Below are 22016 nucleotides of genomic sequence, written 5' to 3'. Positions count from 1 at the left end.
ACTCCTGTTATAAAGGAGTCCTCAGAACTAGAATAATTCTTTCCATGGAGCGTATAAACAATAAAAAACAAAGAGCGGATAATGCTAAGGCCTGATTCTTTACTTTGCTGTAACCAGAATTTCATTACAATGGTGTTTGCTATAATGGAGGTGCAATGTATTGAAAAGAACAGAAAGACTCAAAAAATCTTGATGCTCACATCAAACCTGCTATCTGTATCACTCTCGTACGGCATCAAGTTTGGATTCCGCTTCCTCCTGCCTTCGCTGACATTGGAGACGTTGAGGCAATCAAAGAACTTGTTCATCAGTTCGATGAATTCACAGGTACCATCCATCGAGTTGTCTTTTGTTTCCACTTTCATGGCCTTCATTGCATTCGCAACGCTCTGACTCAAAACCTATCAGTGAAGATTTTTGAAAGAACAGTGACAAATTATGTAAACAAGACTGTAACCCTAAATAGCACACCATGAACCCATGATCAGCACATTTATTTTAAAGGATAACCATATTTGCATTGTGTTTGGTGTGTTAACACAAGATTACATGATATCTTCACATTAATATTATTTTGGACCGTGACTATTATACTATGCAATTAAGCAAGGGATAATGGATTCTGGAAATGCAGGAAACATGCAGTGAAATATTACTACCTTGAGGTTTGTACACACCATAAAAAATGCAAAGGTGAAAATGCAGTTGCATCAAAGGTACATCACATACCTGAGAAGCTAGTTTAACTCTCATGCGAAGTGAAGGTGTCAGATACAGGTGAGCATCTGTAATCTTGGTGAGCATCCGCAGATCAGACGCAGAGTCCCAGGCATAGACATCGAGGAGATGGGTCCACCGAATGTGTTTTCCACGAAACTATACAAATAATCATAAAAATTATGTTACAGAGGTCATATATACCTTGAATCTCCAAGTATATCGCTTTAAAACTGCATGACTTTGGCATGTACAGTTTTTTTTTTTATTATTTAAACTTATCCTGCAAGGACTTATGTTCTATTTTTACTAAATATTTGAACAATTCATTTATTACACATATACACATATATTTAATCCACTGAGTTTCCATAGTACTCAATATGATTATTTTGATATAACGTACATGGTTGTAGCACTTATGTAGAAGAATAAAGCAGTGTAGACCAGTGTGTTTGTTTGTATGCGTGGACCTACAAAATAAATTTATGTTGAGTGCAATCATGGACCTACGATCCATGGTGCTATCAAGTCAGGAACACAAAGAAGAGTTTTTACCCCTCTACATGTATGGAACAAATATTTCTACTGCATATTTTCATTGCTTTCAAAAATATATCAGAGATGTATAAGTTCACAATCTTTATTCAGCGTACCATTGCAAAATTGTTTATCTGAAATTTACCTGAAGATTTCGGCTTTTACGTGAAAATCCAGAGTTCTCCACATTGTTTCTCGTTGTCTTTATCAGATGGGGAACATCACAGAAGAAATAGATTCTTCTTTCCCCATCTAATGGATGCACTGTCCAGTTAAAATGTCCACACATTCTGTAGAATTTGCGGTTCATCGACGCTCCATCTGAAACAACTGCCCTTACTCTCAAGCCTACTGTCTCTAATGCCATGACAGTTTCCATTACACAGTCATAGATCTCACTGCTTCTCAGGGTCTTTGTGGGAAAGAAAGCAACTGCCTGTTTTGTTGATGAAAACAAGCCTCTTGCCATCAGCATGAAGGCATGCGTCGCAAGGGGTGGCTCCACTGGGTCATTAATGTCACTCTGCACTTCTTGCTCAAATAATTTCAACTCGGTGTTGATGTCCCCGACATCCACAAACCCCATCAACTTTCCCGTTGACGCTGAAAACGCTAATCCCGACTGCAACTTCATCTAATCGAACAGAAGCACAATATTAGCCATATGATCTTCACTTAAATTCATATCATTCACCATTTGTTTGATAACATCGTCATGGACCCCAGTTTTGGCTTCAGCATAGTGCGTATAGTCGTGTAGTGTACTTTGGGCTGGTAAAATCAACATACCACTTTCCTTTATTAAGTTGTAGGCAGCAGGCGACTTGTGGTATATCGCTATACACCACCTCAAAATCTCTGTACTCCATCTCATTCCTCTTCTGTCCTTCATCCTCATCGCCCTCTTCTGCTCCTCCCAGAGGTAACGCCCAGCTGACTTTGGCGGCAACAGATTGTCGAGTTCTTGCTGGCAATTCAGCAATAAGTCTTCTACCAAAGCATTGTTTGCTGGGTCCTTCATGCATGTACTTTTTTCCTGGAAGAATGATTTTACACGCTTCTGAAGGGAGTGGAGTTTTTTTCTCAGTTTTTTCCTTTTCACGATGTAATCGTCTTGCACGCATCTGAAGTTCATCTTTGTCAAGGTAACTGAGCTTTGTTGAAGAGCTTGGTGATGTCTTGTCCAGGTCCTTGACTTTTTTCTCCTTCCAAGATACAAGGTCTCCTCTTCCAATCGAACAAATGCTACACTTGTCTTTATTATCGGCAATCAATTTGCAGTGCACATGACGTACTGTCGTTTCTGCTGTGATTGTGTCTATTCTAAACACCCTGGAGGGTATGACTCCTTTTCCAGAGAGGAACTCCACAAAGTCTGGATTGCCAACACAAATCTGACACTCTCCAATGACTCTCACAAGTTCAACTGCTGCATCACTTTGCACCACTGCAGGGAATTTCCTCAACAAAGGATGGTCCGCCTCTAACGACTGTCCTGCTATAGATACTTCCCAGGTGGCATCATTATGCAAGGTCAAGCATTTGGGAACCGTAAATTCACTCTTAGACTTCGTCGCAATTGTCACGAACAATGTCCTGTCCCCCTGCTTTGAAGTGGCCATTTCCACTGATGAGGCAGCCTCCCTACACGATTCCACGATTGAATCGATATCTATCTGTTCCTTGCCGTGGCAGATCCTACAGTCTTCCGAATGTTCTGTGAATGAACATATCACGATGCTGACATTTGTTGACTGCTTTTTAGATTTTTTTTGCTTGAATCTTCCAAGCTTGCATTCACATGGCTTGCAAATGAAGGGTGGATATATCTCACCATCCTCTCCAACCACATCAATCTCGAGGGCATCTGATATAACTTTGCTGTAGTTTTCCTTCTTGTACGGCTGCCTATCTTTCTGAAGTGCATTTTCCACACCACATAAGCGACAGTACGATCGAAGATTCGTCTTATGTTGTGAGGCCATCTGCACAACCTGTGATCTTGCACCCTACAACAAAATGAAACGTAGTAGAAACAAATTGCAATGGTTAACAAATCTGAAAATACAATTGCATGTAAAAGCCATTTTATGATTCATAGATACACTGTATGTACAATCATGGTAGATTCTAGATTATTGATCAATTTTGGACTGCAGGATACACCTTTCATGAGAAGCCAAACAAAGATTCAAAGACTGGTGCTAATGATTAATACATAAATGTACTTTGGGTGGATGCAATGATGAGGTGTTCATATTCAATGTAGATATTGTACATGTATCTTTTAATTTCATACAAATTAGAAAAGTCACATGAAATACCTGATAGCACATTTCCCATCAATCTTGAAAATATGCACCAAATCGGTAATTGGACACTGGTGATATCCAAAAACAAAATGTGATAAGAATTGCTCAAAACATGGAAATAGATATGCCTATCGTAGATCCATGCTGAATATCACTTCTCTCGTTTTGCTCTGATTCCACAACTTTCGCTAATTAAGTACAGTAGGTCCTAAGATACAATGTAAGGTCATATGCACACTAGTACCTACACAATCTGACACTAAAGGTAGCTATCTACTAGTACATGCATGTGTCTGTCTTTTAACAAGGATATGCTTTAAAATTTCCATCAAAAGCTGGAGGCTACCTTTACTTTCACTTCAAATGTGTACACTGTACTGTAGCGTAGGTACAAGGAAATGCTTGCTGCATGAGCTGCGAAAAGAACGGCAGCGAAATCAAGATCGCGATCGGATTGAGATGCGAGATCGAGTGCCATGCATTCGATGCTCTTCAAAGTTTGTGAAATAGACTAGAAGTAGAACTAGAAGACTAGCTAGATCTTACGAGTAAATAATATTGGCATATGCACCTCATGACATTGCCCACTGCTAGACTTAGGCCTAAATCTAGTCTAACACTGGTTACTAACTACATGTAGGTTCATATTATTATTACATGGTTTAGTCTTAGAAGCATTTCCCGTGATTTGGTGCTGTTTGATGCCTTGAATTTGAGCTTAAGCCCTTAGAGGTTCAATTTTGCGCCACTGTTCTTTATGTTGGCTGGTGTAAAGAAGAGAGTACACAGGCTACACACGAAATCGAACCTATGGGACTGTACCGTCCGCGTACCGTATAGTATTTAGTGTACACCGCACAGCACACATGCACACAATCCCATCCCATGCACACACACGAAACCCGGTCCGTGGCCGACAACAAACGTAGCTCCGCGACCTCAAATAACAATATCGACTATCTTTGCATTTAGTTGTAAATCTGACAGGATTACAAATGAGTTACTGTGGATCTGATGTGCATTATTTCCGTGATAATATCCAAATTCACGATTCAATATGCGTGACCTGGCATGCATGGCATGGGCGACTGTGTGTGAACTTGCAATTCGACTCAATCATGACCCGGATATCACCATTTTGCACAGCAATATATCGATTCTGTGTGAACGGGATTGCGTAATGTTGTATTTCTTACGGATTTTCACACAAAATAGGGTTAGATTACAATGTATTCTACAAATACGCTCGCAAACGCTCACGTATCTCATGGACTTTTTTGATAGCAAAATATATTAAACTCGCACAAACACCACACTACATGACAGAAAATCCATAGGAAATATGATAAAAAAAAGGCTCTTTTCTGACCACAATTGCCGAGGATATGTTCGCTAAACTTACCTGGAATTGTGCTGAGATGAAATATAGACAAAATATCGCAAAAAATCGAAGATTCAATCGAATTCCGTTGGGTTTTTTGGAAGATATCGAAGCGAGAATAGCGAAGAACTGAACATCGAACACCAGTGTGACCCGGAAGTGTTTATTTTCTGCGCAAGCTCAATAGCTGCTGGGGTCATGACACGTCATGGAATGGCTCAAGAGAAACAAACACTGATCTCCCCTAGGGGAGATCAGTGGAAACAAAAGACGAGCAGTAAGAAAGTTACAAAGAGATTTTCCCCAGTGACTGCTAGAGTGCGGAGTCTTCATACGCCCTGTACTATTGTTTTGTGAGCGCAAGGGGAGCATTGGATGACAACGAGGCGGTACAACGGTAGGCTCACCCCTCGTGCTAACACGCTAGCAAACGAGCAACCGAGGAGCAGCCAAAATCAAGTGCGTACTCGCGTAAAAGTTCAGAAGTTCGCGTAATACGCGCTGTAGAAATGTATACATAGTACGCAAAGTCCGCCATTGTTAAGTGAGCTATGGCGGCCCCCATGAAATCACCGACTCCATTGTAGAGTCCGCCCTCTAGTGGTGGGGAGGAGAAAAATCTCTTTGGAAAGTTACTGCGTTTCGCGTTCGACGCAAGAGGGCAGCACCATAATCGGCGGATCTCGCCCTCGCAAAGGACGGTAATCAAAACACGCCTGCTGCGGCGATCGGTCGTAAAACCGGGCAAAGGGAAAGTAAGGCTCGAGGACAGATGGTAATCACCTCCCTGTCGTAAAATCTGACTGTCGAAAGTCCATTCGTTGTTGTAGGTCCATGCTAAAAGTAACGGAGAAAGCACGATCACCCCATCCATGTACATCCTACAAACTACATGTTTTACTCTGGATGTTAAATGTTTGGAGTAACAATGTTTCTGATGATGAACGTAGCCTTCGTGCATATCGTGTCGGATTGTATTTTTGAACAGAATTACTTATACAGTACAACAATACTGACAGTACGATACCTTGACCGAAAGATCGGTCTGACGTCTGTATCTGGTCGTCGGGACCGGGGAAATGTTTTGCAGAGATTGCGTCTGGCTTCACGGATCCCCTCGTCGGCTTCGGAGAGCGATAACGGCGAAGAAAATAAGAGTAAGACGGATCTTTTTAACACTGTTCGAGCTCAAGAAGACTGCTTCATCACAAATTGACGATGAAAAACAAAATGGCAAGTTAGTCTAGAGTTATAGTCGAGGGACATGAGGAAGTTTTTCCGAGAGTAAAAGGTTGAAGCAATAACGGGATAAAGAAGGGAAATGCTGCCTGCCGCTGTCGCGTAAACGCTGTTTGTTAGGGCGGACTCACACTGTGCGATTTTTACTGCGATTTACCCTTTGCATGTCGCACGACGAGAAATCGCACAGTGTGAGGATGTCTGCGATACGATAACCGGCGATTTGGGGCTATCGCAGGGATCGCAGCCCCATCGCAGAACTTTGAACATGTTCAAAATTCTGCGACAATCGCTTGCGACGATGATCGAATACTTTCAGTGAAGCAAGGTGGTAGAAGACGTACTAATCAAGATTTGGCTGGATATGCTTCCTTCATTCCACATTTGTTCACCGATCTGCCTCAACATGATGACGAAGATGAAATTAGGAGGGAGTTCTACAACGACTTAGAATGTAATCGTGAGTAATTCTACCATGAATATGGGCTTGTCGCGTCCATCGCAGTTGTTTGGTCCATACGTAGTCCCATGTATAGAGTTTGACCGAGGGCAGATTAAACAGTCTGTGGGTTGGTTAAAATTTTGTGTGCGTACCGCCGGACCGGTATAGCGAGGTGCCCGCACCTCGTCAGGGGCCCGAATACCGTCACCCCGCTTAAAATTGTTTTAAGCGCACTAAACAAAAAATTATGCCCGGGACTGTGTTCAGTAAGCTTGAAACTTGGCAGGGCTACCACAACCAAGCAAACTGTGGTGAAAACCGAACGATTTTTCGCGAAAATCTGAAATTTAATCGGAATACGTGTTATAAGTATCACAACTGTCCCCGCACGCATCTTTTACGTGTATGTCTATGGGAGCGCGGGTGACGAGTTGCGGGCCCCTTCCTTAGCGCGCAACTTTTTCGCATCGTTCGCGTTTGACGACGATAGCAGCAAATTTTCGATATCGATCAGTGAAATTGTGGTTCCATTGGAATTTTCAGCATTTTTCCTGTATGTGAGTTGGATTTCAAAGAATTTCAGTGGCGAAATGTGATTCAAATATGCGCAAACATTAACTATGACGAGGTGCGGGTCACCCAAGTATACTGTATGCATAGCCTTAACCCTTGGACTAACTTGTTCAGTCAAAAGTGTGAATTGATCTAACGTTAATGTTTAAATTATACTAGACATAGGCCCTACTGAGTATACTATAAACTAGACCCATATCTAGCCAAACCGAAATACGTGTGTGGGCCTAGTAGAAGTGGTTCTACTTCTGGCAGTTCTAGCCTAACCGTTAGGCCTATTAACGCTAGATCCCTACATATGATACGTGTTCCAGTCGAATTTTAATAAATCGACATTAATTTACAGGATATCAATCTACTACTACTACTACTACTACTAACGTTTGTACTAACTAGGCCCCTGGTATCGACATCAGGCCCTAGATAGATCTAAGTCTAGACCATGTTGGCTTAGTATTGCACTGCCACTGGATCGACTGACGTGGACGTGAACACTAACAGTTAGTAACACGTAAACAGCTAAGTAACGTTAGGGCCTAACGTTAGTAATTATACGTGATTTCTGTCTAACTTTGAAAAAGAGTAACCTAACCAACAGTTAGAGAGATCCAGATAATTTTTTTACACGTTGATAGGAAAGGATATTGATATTGAATGTCTAGCCCAGTCCATTAAGATGTAACTGATAAGATCTCTAGAAATCTAATTTCGTTACATTTTTTAAGTCTTATAGGCCCGATAGATTAACTAGTCTGTCTAACATTAGACCTAACTACACGCAGCCGCTGTCGCAAAGCGACTGCTGTGCTGTGCACAGCTGTCTGCTAGTTTAGACCTAACTGTGACCAGCCCCAACACACAGGACAGTAAACTGTGTACACGGAGCGTACCTGGGGTTAGTCTAGACCCTAAGCACTAGATCTAATAAAGCACTAGGCAGTAGCAGTCATAGCATGCACTAACATTGACAATACTTGCAGTCAGCAGGCTTCTTCTTCTTAGTTTTAGACCCGTTCTACAACATTAAACGATAGTAATGTTTCTACTCCCTAACATAGCTTACGGTGATCTACCGTAAGGGTACTAACGTTAGATGGGTCTAGGCTCCTACTTTTTTTTTTTTCCAAAAATGTGCTCGTGGATTTCAAAATCATATGGTAGGCCTACTCTGGTTAAGCTAGTGATGACTACAGAAATACAGTGTAGATTACTACTTAGGCCTAGGCACCTACTGGATCTAAAGATTGTCAGTAGCTGTGCTAGCCTTTCCTGCCCTGGGCTCTGACCTTGGTGGTCTAGAACCGTAGGCTTACATTAGGAATTCTAACTCTTGGCGTTTAATAGACCTACACTGTATATTTGAGATCCATTGCTATATAGTTACAAGCAGTATGAATCCAGATCCTAGACAAAAAATAAACAATATGTACGCAGGAGTTTAATGACATTTTTAAAAAAAAATCTTTGACGGCTCTCGGATCCTCCAAAACATTTTTTTTTTTTTTTTGGAGAGTAGACATAGGGTCTAGTCTCATGGAAATTGCCTAACTAGGGCAGGAGTATAAATTAATAGCACTCTAGATTTTTAAGAATAAGGCCTAAATGGAGCTGAGGTAACTTTGATTGATCAATTGTTCTTGGAGATTTGTACGGAAATTGTATTCTAGAATTGTAGAAACACACACCCACACAATTGCAATGCAGTGAAGTGACCCTCTCTACATGTAGGTAGCTAGGTGATTAACATTTTATCCATGTTTGTCACTGTGAGTTTTTATGCGATGATCAATCATGCACTCCAAACTGAAAGTTGTTACTGTATGAGGCTGTAACATGTTCATGCCCAGGTCTGAAGACTATTGCTACAAAGCATTTGATTATAATATTTGTTAATCTGTGTCGATAATAAACACAGCCTTGTCGTTGCTGCCTCAGCAAGTCACAAACGTGCTGTGCACAGCACTTGGTAAGGCTATAGTATACAGTATACACTGTACCGGTAGTACCGGTATACGTGTCATACTCTCTGTTAACTTTAATTGCCCTTTAATTTCATAACAAAGTATATCAAAATGAACTCTCAGTCTGAAATAATCAAAGACTCTGCCCCAATTTGTAGGTGTACAAATTGTACTTGCAGTTTGATTGCAGAATATAAAACATCATTCAAGGGCAATCATGAATTATCCAAAATTGCAGACTGTAGGAAACTTGACAAATGCTGTATGCGTCTTATGTGTTACTCATGTAGGCACCTATATTGACATACTTGTACAGTACTAAATACACTATATGTAATGCATAGTGTAATTTGGTTTAGCTTTCAGGCCCTGAGACCTAAGATCATCTAGTTAATGACTGAAATAATGATAATTATGATATATGAATTCATGAAGCACTTATGTACAGGCCTCTAAGATGTTATTCTGAGTTACATGCAAGTGCTTCTGCTATTTCCAATGATCAACAATGGTGAATAGTTGAATAAATTTGTGTATCACTATATGTTTTTGTTAACTCTATTCATTCCCCAATGTTGTCCTTTTTACCCAAATGGTAAATTTAGAGTCTATTGTAATTATCATAAATGCCTAAAAATATTTGTCCTCTTGTGTCACCCTAAACAGGTCTGAATAAAAATGAACTAAGGAATTCATACACAAGCTTGTCACAATGTTGAAACGGAAGAGCAGAAAAGGAGCAGCTGGAAACCAGCTGTCCTGCAGAAGTAAATAAATCCCTCTCTTACCTGCAATTTCTGAGGACAAACATGCCAAGAGGATCACTTACCAATTTTGGAGACTGAGGTACAGTATATGCGTTAGAAGATAAAATAAACACTTTTTCATACTTTCCAAAATTTTTATGTGACTGCATGTGTGAATACATCAGTTTCTTTTTCTTTTTATGGTGGCTTGACAATTAAAAAAAACCACTAAGTTGAGAGAAAGAAAGAAATTATTGTCCCCGCCGAACGAGTTCGAGCAGGGGACTATGAAACGGGCTCCGTACGTGTGTGTGTCCGTGTGTCCGTCCGTGTGTCCGTCCGTCCGTCCGTCCGTCCGTCCGTGTGTCCGTGTGTGCGTCCGTGTGTGATCAAAATCTTCAATTTGCTACTTCTCTGTCATTTATGAGCCAATTTTGATTCTGTTTGCTTTATATGATAGCACTCCATGGGAGCTTTGAAACTTCTACACAGAATTTCAGTCGTGACCTTTGACCTTGACCTTTGACCTATATTGTACATTTTGCTACAAAATGCTACTCCTTCGCCATTTCTAACCCGATTTCGATTCCGTTTGCTTTATATGATGGCACTAGGTGAGGGCTTCAAAACTTCTACACAGAATTTTGATCTTTGCCTTCTTTGACCTTTGACCTTGATTTTTGACCTATATTGTACATTTTGCTACAAAATGCTACTCCTTCGCCATTTCTAACCCGATTTCGATTCCGTTTGCTTTATGTGATGGCACTAGGTGAGGGCTTCAAAACTTTTACACAGAATTTTGACCTTTGCCTTCTTTGACCTTTGACCTTGATTTTTGACCTGTATTGTACATTGGCTACAAAATGCTACTCCCTCGCCATTTCTAACCCGATTTCGATTCCATTTGCTTTATGTGATGGCACTAGGTGAGGGCTTCAAAACTTCTACACAGAATTTTGACCTTTGCCTTCTTTGACCTTTGACCTTGATTTTTGACCTGTATTGTACATTGGCTACAAAATGCTACTCCTTCGCCATTTCTAACCCGATTTCGATTCCGTTTGCTTTGTGATGGCACTAGGTGAGGGCTTCAAAACTTTACACAGAATTTTGACCTTTGACTTCTTTGACCTTTGACCTTGATTTTTGACTTGTATTGTACATTGGCTATAAAATGCTACTCCTTCGCCATTTCTAACCCAATTTCGATTCCGTTTGCTTTATGTGATGGCACTAGGTGAGGGCTTCAAAACTTTTACACAGAATTTTGACCTTTGACTTCTTTGACCTTTGACCTTGATTTTTTACTTATATTGCACATTTTGCTACAAAATGCTACTTCCGGCGGGGACATATATTACGCACCGCGTAATTTCTACTTTTCCTTGTTTCAAAAAGTGTAATTTAATTGTCTTTTACAGTATTTTGAAGAAAATAAAAATTTCATTCATGCTAGCCTTAAGTAATGAATAGTTTATTCATAGAACTTCTAATACAGTTCATTGTTAGCAATTTTTAGAAATTAATGAAAACATCATCTCTCTGAAAGAATGAATCAATTGTAAGACATATGAGAAATGCATCCCTCTTCATCATTCTAATTCAGTACAATGATAATATTATATGTATTCATGTTTGTGTGGTTTTTTTTCTTTTCTTTTTCTTTTTCTCCTATTTACTAGGAATTACAAGATGATAAAGACTCTACCAGTAAGGCGTCAAAGGATGAAATGCTACACATAAGACGATTGATAAGGAGCAGGAGAAGGAGATGCAGGACCTGTCAAAGCAAAACCTAAGAAGATAAGGAGGAGTCAAGAAGCAAAGGAAACCAAAATTTTATCAGCAGTAGGTACCCTGCTGATGCAATAATGGAAAATGTTTGCTTTTATTAATACCCCTCAAATAGAGAGAGAAGGAAAAACAAAAACATGTTTGTTGTTTTTGTTTTTCTCTCTACAGACAAGTGCAACATATTCATGTATTTGGGGTGTACCTGAAAATCCCAAATTTGATTTACATACTTCATAGAACATTGTTGAGTTGGCTTTATTCACAGAATTATCATCCAGGGATACTTCTTTTTGTCAGGGGGTTCAGATCTAAGATCACTGTCGAAATTTGCTGATTTCAAGTTATCACATCAACAAGGATTATTCAGGTGTAAGTTCTCTAAGTATAAAATAAGAACATGCCACATTGTTCTTTTACTTTCTCAAGAAAAATAAAATTCCACAGTCAATTCCATGGTCGAGGAGCTTCATAAAAACTCAACTCGATAACTCAACTGTGGTTGTCAGTTGCTAATGTATTTAGTTCAAGTGCTGTAAACACTGTGAGCAAATGGGCGGAAAGTTGGAGGCATCCTAAACTATACAAACATTTGCTTCACAGGGAACCTTATGCATTTTTGTAACAATTAATATTTCCTCTGTTTTCTCCCTTTTGCTCTCTTTTTTTTTTTGTGTTTGTTTAGCCCTTGTCATGCAGTTCACCTCAACACTTACACCTGTAACTGCAAGATCGATGTGGGATGACATTGCTGTCTCTCTGGGACTTACTGGAAACAAAATGTGACTTTTGAAAGCAGGAAAATGGCAGCTACTACAGCAGGCAGTCCTGAAGGTGGAACTTGAAGAAACTGACATATTGATTTACTATACATGTATTCTTTCATTTATGTTGGACCATCAGTGCAAGTTTCTATGAATTTTACATGCATTTGATGTTAACTTACAATGGTTTTATTTCAACTACAAACACAGCTACTCTCGAAAAAGTCAAATTTACATGCAATCACTGTGAGTCATTTTTTTTTCTGAAATACCAACAAACAGCTGAAGAATTTCAATGTGCAAGGTTTAGTCATGATTTTAAGGCGATTATGCACTGTTACTCCTGCAATGCACTTTCAGTTTCTCTTTAAAATTTATCCTGCAACTTTAAATCAAGTACAACAAATGTACCATGTTTTGTTTGTATCACTGAAAAATTGGAGAGGGAAAAAACTCAAGATTTTGTTTGATTTGTGAGGGCCATTACAATGTTCAGAGACAATAGCAACACTCTTTCCACTACTGTTTAGAATTGTATGTTTTGTGTAACTTTACATTAAACTCAACATGTGTGACAAACATTGTTTTAATGGCTTAAAAACTGGGGAAGAAAGCTGTTCTCAAAGCTGTTACGTAATTTTGAGGGCAATTAGTGCTGTTACCACGGCAACACACTTTGCAGTGAGCTGAACATGTAAGCAAAACTTCTTTTGAATCGATGGAAAACTTCAGAAGTTCAAGAGATGTTTTACCTTGAAGTTGTTGTACATGACTTGTACTGTTGCAAAAGTGGTAGTGACATGACATCATATTTCTTCGTCACTCACAAGACTGCGCAGAATAAAAACACCTTAGGCCTATGTGGAAGTGAGAGCTTATCGTACCTTTTCTAATATTAGTTTAACTTGACCATTGAACAATTTAGTTTTGTAAACTTATTAATCACCCTAATAACGCCAGTCTACATCAACAAGGCTTTAATCATTGCACAATGATGGATTTGCACAGTGTGTTTTCATTGCCCTTGTCTAAGTGTATCAAAATGTGAGTCTGACAATGATACATGTATTGCCAGAAATGTTTGAACTAGAAAAATGGAGAATGGCACATGTATCATTGCAATAAGTTGTACTATAGCTGTCAACAAGAAATCATGTTACTGTGCAATTCTGAATTTAGAGTAATGTGAATGCAGCAGACAGCGCTGAGTTGGCTATTTTTTCCTAGGCAGTCATATATATGCTACCGTATAAGTGCTGCATGGTATTTTAATCAGACATATTTTAAATACTGATTCCCCCCCCCCCCCCCCCCCCCGCACAAAATTATGTTTGTTTGTTTGCTTGTTTTTTTTATCATACCTCTATCTGTATCGATGGATAACATTTATTGCTGGACTCAACATCTGAGAGTTTGAGTCAGCAAATTGTCATAGCAGTAGTTGTTTTTGCTACATTGTGGGCTACAATTTGCCACTTACCCTTATCAATCAAAGCAATTCAATGTCCATTCATTTGTATCTTCCTGATTTAATATTGGTAACACAATTGTATATTTCTTGCTTATAAGTCAATTCTGGAAAGTAAAATGTGTAACCAAAAATACATGTACTCTAGCCTTTAACCTTTTATTTTTTTTTTTTTTTGTTCCACACATTTTAACTAGCACATCTTCTTGTAAAGAATGTCTAAGGTAGGCACCAACATAATCTGGGATGGACAGAAAATGGACAGTGTTGAAGATGAGATCTCCTGTAATGATATTACATTATTAAGGTATACAATTGACAAGGTTTACACACAGTTGGAATTTCAATTCAAATGGCTGCTTTGCCACAGTATTTTGCAGTGTATGCAGTGTCTGATTAATCTGGATTAGGACCAGTAGCACATTTAGTGCATCTCCAAGCACCCCTTCGGATGCTGGTATGATCATTTCATTTTGGCATTTTCCAAAATACACTGTATGTTCATACTGCATGATCATACCAGCATCCGAAGGGGTGCTGGTATGATCATTTCATTTTGGCATTTTCCAAAATACACTGTATGTTCACAGTAAGTGTTCATGTACCTTTGTACACAAACTCTAACTGTAAACATTGCTTGTAGAGTATGTTAGATTGCAGCAATTTGCTCTCTGAGGTTTGTTTGTTTGTTTGTTTGTTTTTGCAACATTATTTGGGAAATTGTAGTGGCATAGGTAGTTGTCACGTGCAGATTGTAATGGTAACTCGTTGAGCTGAACTTCTTGTAGATGTTCAAGTTGACTGAATTTATTCATTGTTTATGTGGAAAAGAAATGGAAGTTGATGTTTTTGGTCACTTTTTGTGATACTAAAAATGTATTAAGAACTATGACATCCATACTAGAGTATGTATATGTGAATTGTACAGCACAATTATGATATTGCTTTTCCTACTAGTTTTGCATTTTTTTTTGCCTTTTTTGACAGTACAATTGTATTGAACTAATTGAAGCATACAGCTGTAGTCATGTTATATAAAGACAAACCAACAACTTGTACCGCTTTGTACCATCTTCTCTTTTTCTTTTGTGATGATGGAAATAAATAAACTATTGAATTGACTTTAATTGTGATCAATTAATCTATATTGTATATCTAATTTAATGACTTGAATATATTATCTTTATTCTTGTCACATTTTTATTTGTGAATCATTGTAAATAAGTGTGATTCCTTTACATCTGGATGGTAATATTGCATACACAAAACAAGAGTGAATTTTTCAAGGGCCAACCAGAAAAATATGTCAGCACAATATCTTATGTGCTTGAGAAACCACAATATTAGAATTCCACTATCAAAGCCATAGAAAAGCATTCAGAGAATACAGACCTCCGCCAAGCAGTACATTTTCACCCTTACTGTGATTTCTACCCGTTGTTATAATACATAAATATGCATAATATGCTGTAAATGACTATTTCCAATGATCAAGAATCCTACAACCACCCCATCCAGGCAGTGATCCAAATTGATACCAAAATATGGCATTTCATTTTTCTGAAATTATGAACTTTATTTCTTAGAATATACAGTGTTATTTGATTCATATCTAGTAATTTCTGTAGTTACTTTAGAGTCTAACCAAAAGAAAAAAAAAGCAAGCTTGAACATACATGTACTTTACAAACCAACGTCGCAAAAAAAAAAGTAATAATGAATAATGAATAATAATAATAATAAAATACAAACATTCACGAGTGACTTCATTCATGGTTACCGTTCTTTATGATGAACAGGTGCCATAATGTACGATGTACGCATGCGCACGGTGTAAATCGTAGGCCACAAATCGCACAGTGTGAGGTATACATCGCAGCACCTGCGACAGAGTGCAACAGGCTGCGATATCGCACATTGTCGCAGCGCAACGTATCGCAGTAAAAATCGCACAGTGTGAGTCCGCCTTATCCACATAACCATCCTTGTCCACACGATATCACACATGCAGGGAGATCACATCCACAACACAGCTACTATAGTAGCTTGCTACAAGCAGGGAGGTCTCCTCCGCTCCCTGCCTAGCCTTTTGTCAAGGCCCTCTCGCTGTATGGTGAAGAGAGCCCGGCTGAGTGGGGTTGTCTGGCGCGCTCGGCTGGGCTCGCTTCGCTCGCCCATTACAGCGAGAGGGCCTTGACAAAAGGCTACTCCCTGCCATGCTACAACAACCAAATACATGCGCACGTCGCTCTTTTCACGCTCGGGGTCTGGCCCGCTGGCGATTTGGCCCGATGATGGTAAGAAGATCGTATTCGCATTTTGCACAGTACAGTAAGTACTCAAGTACGGAAGCTTAAAAGTGCCAACCAGATGACGAGATAAGAAGACGAGAAGACAGGTTAAATACCGAGAAGCCGAGTTATTGCAACTCGGCAAGTCGACTTGCTTGGATCAAGAAGACAAGATGACAAGTTGTTGAAACTCGGTAAATCGACTCGTTTGGGACAAGAAGACATGATAACGAGTTGTTGAAACTCGGAAAGTCGACTTGCTTTGGACAAGAAGTCAAGATGACAAGTTGTTCAAACTCGGCAAGTCGACTCGTTTGGGACAAGAAGTCAAGATGACAAGTTGTTCAAACTCGGCAAGTCGACTCGTTTGGGACAAGAAGTCAAGATGACAAGTTGTTGAAACTCGGCAAGTCGACTCGTTTGGGACAAGAAGTCAAGATGACAAGTTGTTGAAACTCGGCAAGTCGACTCGTTTGGGACAAGAAGTCAAGATGACAAGTTGTTGAAACTCGGCAAGTCGACTCGTTTGGGACAAGAAGTCAAGATGACAAGTTGTTGAAACTCGGCAAGTCGACTCGTTTGGGACAAGAAGACATGATAACGAGTTGTTGAAACTCGTAAAGTCGACTTGCTTTGGACAAGAAGTCAAGATGACAAGTTGTTGAAACTCGGCAAGTCGACTCGTTTGGGACAAGAAGTCAAGATGACAAGTTGTTCAAACTCGGCAAGTCGACTCGTTTGGGACAAGAAGTCAAGATGACAAGTTGTTGAAACTCGGCAAGTCGACTCGTTTGGGACAAGAAGTCAAGATGACAAGTTTTTGAAACTCGGCAAGTCGACTCGTTTGGGACAAGAAGTCAAGATGACAAGTTATTGAAACTCGGCAAGTCGACTCGTTTGGGACAAGAAGTCCAGATGACAAGTTGTTGAAACTCGGCAAGTCGACTCGTTTGGGACAAGAAGTCAAGATGACAAGTTGTTGAAACTCGGCAAGTCGACTCGTTTGGGACAAGAAGACATGATAACGAGTTGTTGAAACTCGGAAAGTCGACTTGCTTTGGACAAGAAGTCAAGATGGCAAGTTGTTGAAACTCGGCAAGGCGACTCGTTTGGGACAAGAAGTCAAGATGACAAGTTGTTGAAACTCGGAAAGTCGACTTGCTTTGGACAAGAAGTCAAGATGACAAGTTGTTGAAACTCGGCAAGTCGACTCGTTTGGGACAAGAAGTCAAGATGACAAGTTGTTGAAACTCGGCAAGTCGACTCGTTTGGAACAAGAAGACATGATAACGAGTTGTTGAAACTCGGAAAGTCGACTCGTTAGGGACAAGAAGTCAAGATGACAAGTTGTTGAAAATCGGCAAGTCCACTTGCTTGGGACAAGAAGTCAAGATGACAAGTTATTGAAACTCGGCAAGTCGACTCGTTTGGGACAAGAAGTCAAGATGACAAGTTGTTGAAACTCGGCAAGTCGACTTGTTTGTGCCAAGAAGATATGATAACGAGTTGTTGAAACTCGACAAATCGACTTGCTTGGGACAAGAAGTCAAGATGACAAGTTATTGAAACTCGGCAAGTCGACTTGTTTTGGGAAACAAATACATGATAACGAGTTGTTGAAACTCAGCAAGTCGACTCATTTTGGACAAAAAGACATGAAAATGAGTTGTTGAAACTCGGGAAGTCGATTTGTTTGGAAAAAGAAAACATGATAACGAGTTGTTGAAACTCGGAATGTCGACTTGCTTGGGACAAGACGTCAAATGACAAGTTGTTGAAACTCGGCAAGTCGACTTGTTTTGGACAAGAAGACAAAATGCTGAGTTGTCAAAACACGACAAGTCGACTTGTTTTGGAAAAGAAGACAAATTGGTTAGTTAGTGGAACAGAAAAGTCGACTTGTTGCGGACAAAAAGACAAGTCAAGTCAACGAGTGGTTGGAATTTGTTTAGGACAAGAAATCAAGGTGACAAGTTGTTTTTCGACATTTGGGGTCTAGGAACACTACCCCCTGGAAAACTAACCTCCGGATAACATGCCACTTGGATAATTATCCCTCAGGACAATTCCCCCCTAGGGCAACTACCTGTCGGACAACTAACCCCATAGGGCAATTACCCTCCAGGGCAATTACCCACTAGGACAACTACCCCCTAGGACAACTACCTCATGGACAACTATCCTCCTAGGGCAATCACCCCTCTGGACGATTCCCCCTTAGGACAACTACCCCATGGATAACCACCCCCAGGATGACTACCCTTGGATAACTTCCCCTTTAGGATAACTACCCCCAGATAACTACCCCCGCAGATATCTACCTCTTGGATAACTACCCCCGGATAACTACCACCAGAGAACTACCCCTGGACAATTCCCCCTGATTACTACCCCTGGATAACTACCCCCCGCCCCCATAACTACCCATGGATAACTACCCCCGGATAATTACCCCCGGATAACTACCCCCTGGATAACTATACCCCCGGATAACTACCACCCGGAATACCCCACTCCCCCATTACTTGCCCTCCCCCCTCCCCTCAGAAAAAGAAATTCCCTGGATAAGTTTAGGGCCTTTACATCCTGGTTGAATATCTCACTCAACGTGAAAGACGTTAGCAGCTGTATCCACGTTCTCCGATATAAGACATTCATGTACTATAGTATATAATTATTATATACATCTTTAACACAATATGGAGCCTTCTTTTATGTGGCCTAAACTGAATGATGATAAATGTTCAGTTATTGGTTTTCAGAATCATATGTTAAGTAAATTCGATCATTAATGATGTTATGTCCATATCGGTCCTGTCTCTAGCACTTGTATACTTCATCAAAAACAGCCCGTAACTTATGTGTGATAGTCGATCACGAAATCTCATATCGAAGTCATATAGCTCAAGTTCAGCGGAATGTTAGATATCAGTTGGGTTATTTAAGTTACAAATATACGATTCCTCTTTTTTGATGTTGTTGTTGTTGGATCAAAATTTGCAGCTGATATCAACGGCATAAATCCGTACGGGGGGGGGGGGGGGTGATCGGCGATAGTCACCATTACCACTGTTACAAGCCAATAACCTGACCGGTGCACCCTTTTGTTTTTTTTTTGTTTTGTTTTGGTTTTTTTTTTGAGGGGGAGAAGCTTGGTGACCCCCCCCCCCGACACACACACACACACACACTTAACAGGGAGCGAATGTCCCATTCTTTTGCATGAATTATAAAGTGGAAGGGAAGTGGCAGCAAAAAATATGTAGTCTTTTTGTTCTTGTTTTTGTTTGTTTGTTTTTGCTTGTCAATATGAAGAATTTTTTGTTGTTGTTTCTCTTGTCTTTTGATTTCCTTTCTTCTTCATTAAAAGGTAATTTTGACCCCCCCCCCCCCCCCCCAACCTTTGAAAAATATGGCGCGGCCCTGAATAGTGCCCAATTAAATTCAATAAACTGGTAACATTTCTTTTATGTAATAAAATTATGTACAGACCATTCCCCCCCCCCCGCCTCCATTAAAGGGGGAATTTACGCCCATGGCTGTTATGCTTAATCATTCTTTGCCTTCTTCTCGGTTGGGTTTTTCGAATTCGCTATTGTGTAATATTCCAAAAAAGAAAAGAAAAGATGTCACAAAAACTTATTACATTGTAGTACATCATTCGGTTCATACCCTTTTCCCCGTATACCTACTCTATTACTGTCATCTATAAAATGTTGAAATCCAAACTTAAAACGTATCTGTTCCCCTCACAATGAGGACCATAACTGCAATATGTAATGTTGGGAACGATTGCAATCTTTATCTGGTATCTGTGGTTGTTTGTTGCTTGTCATTTTCTTCTGTGTTTTCTTGTTTGAACATGTATGATATTTAAATTCATTTTTATTTCTTGAAACGCCATCGAAAAAAGTAGACCTGCGCCCTGTGCAAGTATAGGCACCATTATTAGTATTTATTTATGTATTTATTCATTCATTATTATTATTATCATCATTATCATTATCATTATTAATATCATCATTATTCACATAATCATCATTATCATATGTGAAGCAAGCAAGCTTTTCACGATTACATTCCTGGACAGAATGCAGAAATGGGGATCTCTGAGCGTTAGCCTTGGATGACCAGCACGACCGCAAAGTAAGCAAGCAAACAAGCAAGTAAACAAAGGGACAAGACAAAAAAAAAAAAAAAGATGGTTAATGTATTATCGGCTCTGAGCGGCTCGGGAATACCGAGATCATTACAAAGAAACGAATAATTAATCACTGTGATTTCGAAGACTTCGTTGATACCCGTTATTTTTCGCTGTTCACAGAATATGAGTTTTTTCCGACTGAAATAACAAACGATGTTAGAAAATTTAAATGGGAGTGGTAATTTTCTTGTGTCAAATTAATTGGAGGAGAGGTGATTTATTGGGGCCTAATATTAGAAAAGGGCAATTTTAAATGGAAATAATGTTCTGTGTTACCTATAATGTAGTGGTTACTGCAAAATGATGCAGCAGGGCAATACTGAAATGAATGCTATGTGAGTCCGGCAGCCGAGGGGGCTAAGTACTTTTTCTCTGATATATATATATATATATATATATATATATATTCTTTGTTGATTATTCATCTTTGGGATCTCTACAATGATATTCAAGTGGGTGTGGAGCTCTCACCATTGGGCAATTTTAACTATTCAAAGTGGCGTCCAAAATGGCCGCCATGAAGCCTATACAAGAGTCAGAAAAATGTCACTAAAACACTAGTACTTCAATTAGAACACTTATCTAAACGGCCAGTAATACTAGTACAATGTCTTTAGTCGAACAGAATCTGGTTGCCATGGTAACCATCAAATAATTGGAACAAACCTCAAAAAAGTTAGCAAAGTATGCAAAATACACAAAAATGCCTGTTATTTGTGCGACGTCAACGATATATCAATTACCTGCATACCTCTTACAAAGAAAGCCTTAATGAAGTTACCATTAATCTAGCCTTAATTTATATTTATAGTTGCCATAGCAACCTAAACTTGAATTTAATTGTGAATAAATGCCGAAGGATTGAATTGCAGTATAGCAATGATGTGAAAATGTGAAATACCATATTTCAGGTCTTTACTCCACATATGCCTATATTGGTTACACAAATCCAGTACCTCTCTCTGTTATAATTATGAAGTTGATATGTCCTGGTTGCCATGGTAACTGCTCAATGTCACTTTCAAGGACAGTCCCATAACATGCATACATACACATTGCAAAAAAATTGCTTGACACTATTAAAATTAGATGGCAAGAGACTAACATCTTTGTGTAATACTTATTGGATGGATAAACCGACTGTTAGCTGGGATGTGCATGTTTTCATTTGTTTCCAAGTTGTAATACAAAAATAAAATCATACAATGTGAAATATTTTCATGGTTTTGTCAAATTATTGGAACATACATTGCAATATTACAGCCTGCATAAATTTCCTTAAAAATCGTTCATTAAGTGTTATGTGAAAACAACATTTCAAAAATGAGACTTCCTATGTGGTACAAGGTGAAGGCTATAATGAAATAACTTTTACATTCATGACATTGACATCAATACATACATTGTTCGTAATAAACTACAGTCCTTGAGAATGAAATAATCCAGTTTGTTTCATGATTTCCTGTTAATTATCTCACTATACTTACCTGTAGTTTTTATTCATGAGTCATGCATATTAATTTAACCGAAGTTGATATTATACAAGTGTATAAGGCAAAAACACTCTGAAAAAGAAAATATGTG

General features: G+C 39.3%; 1 long non-coding RNA gene across 1 annotated transcript; it reads left to right on the top strand.

The window, feature by feature from the left end:
* The first annotated feature begins 9045 nt into the window (after positions 1-9045).
* On the top strand, positions 9046-15051 carry LOC140238869 (uncharacterized). The gene is made up of 3 exons (XR_011901927.1): positions 9046-10011; positions 11597-11762; positions 12391-15051. It is a non-coding gene; the product is annotated as an uncharacterized lncRNA (long non-coding RNA).
* Positions 15052-22016: the final 6965 nt, after the last annotated feature.

Source organism: Diadema setosum, chromosome 15 (genome assembly GCF_964275005.1).
Source record: "Diadema setosum chromosome 15, eeDiaSeto1, whole genome shotgun sequence".
NCBI classification, from domain to species: Eukaryota; Metazoa; Echinodermata; class Echinoidea; order Diadematoida; family Diadematidae; genus Diadema; species Diadema setosum.
This window is presented reverse-complemented; position numbering and strand designations above follow the sequence as displayed.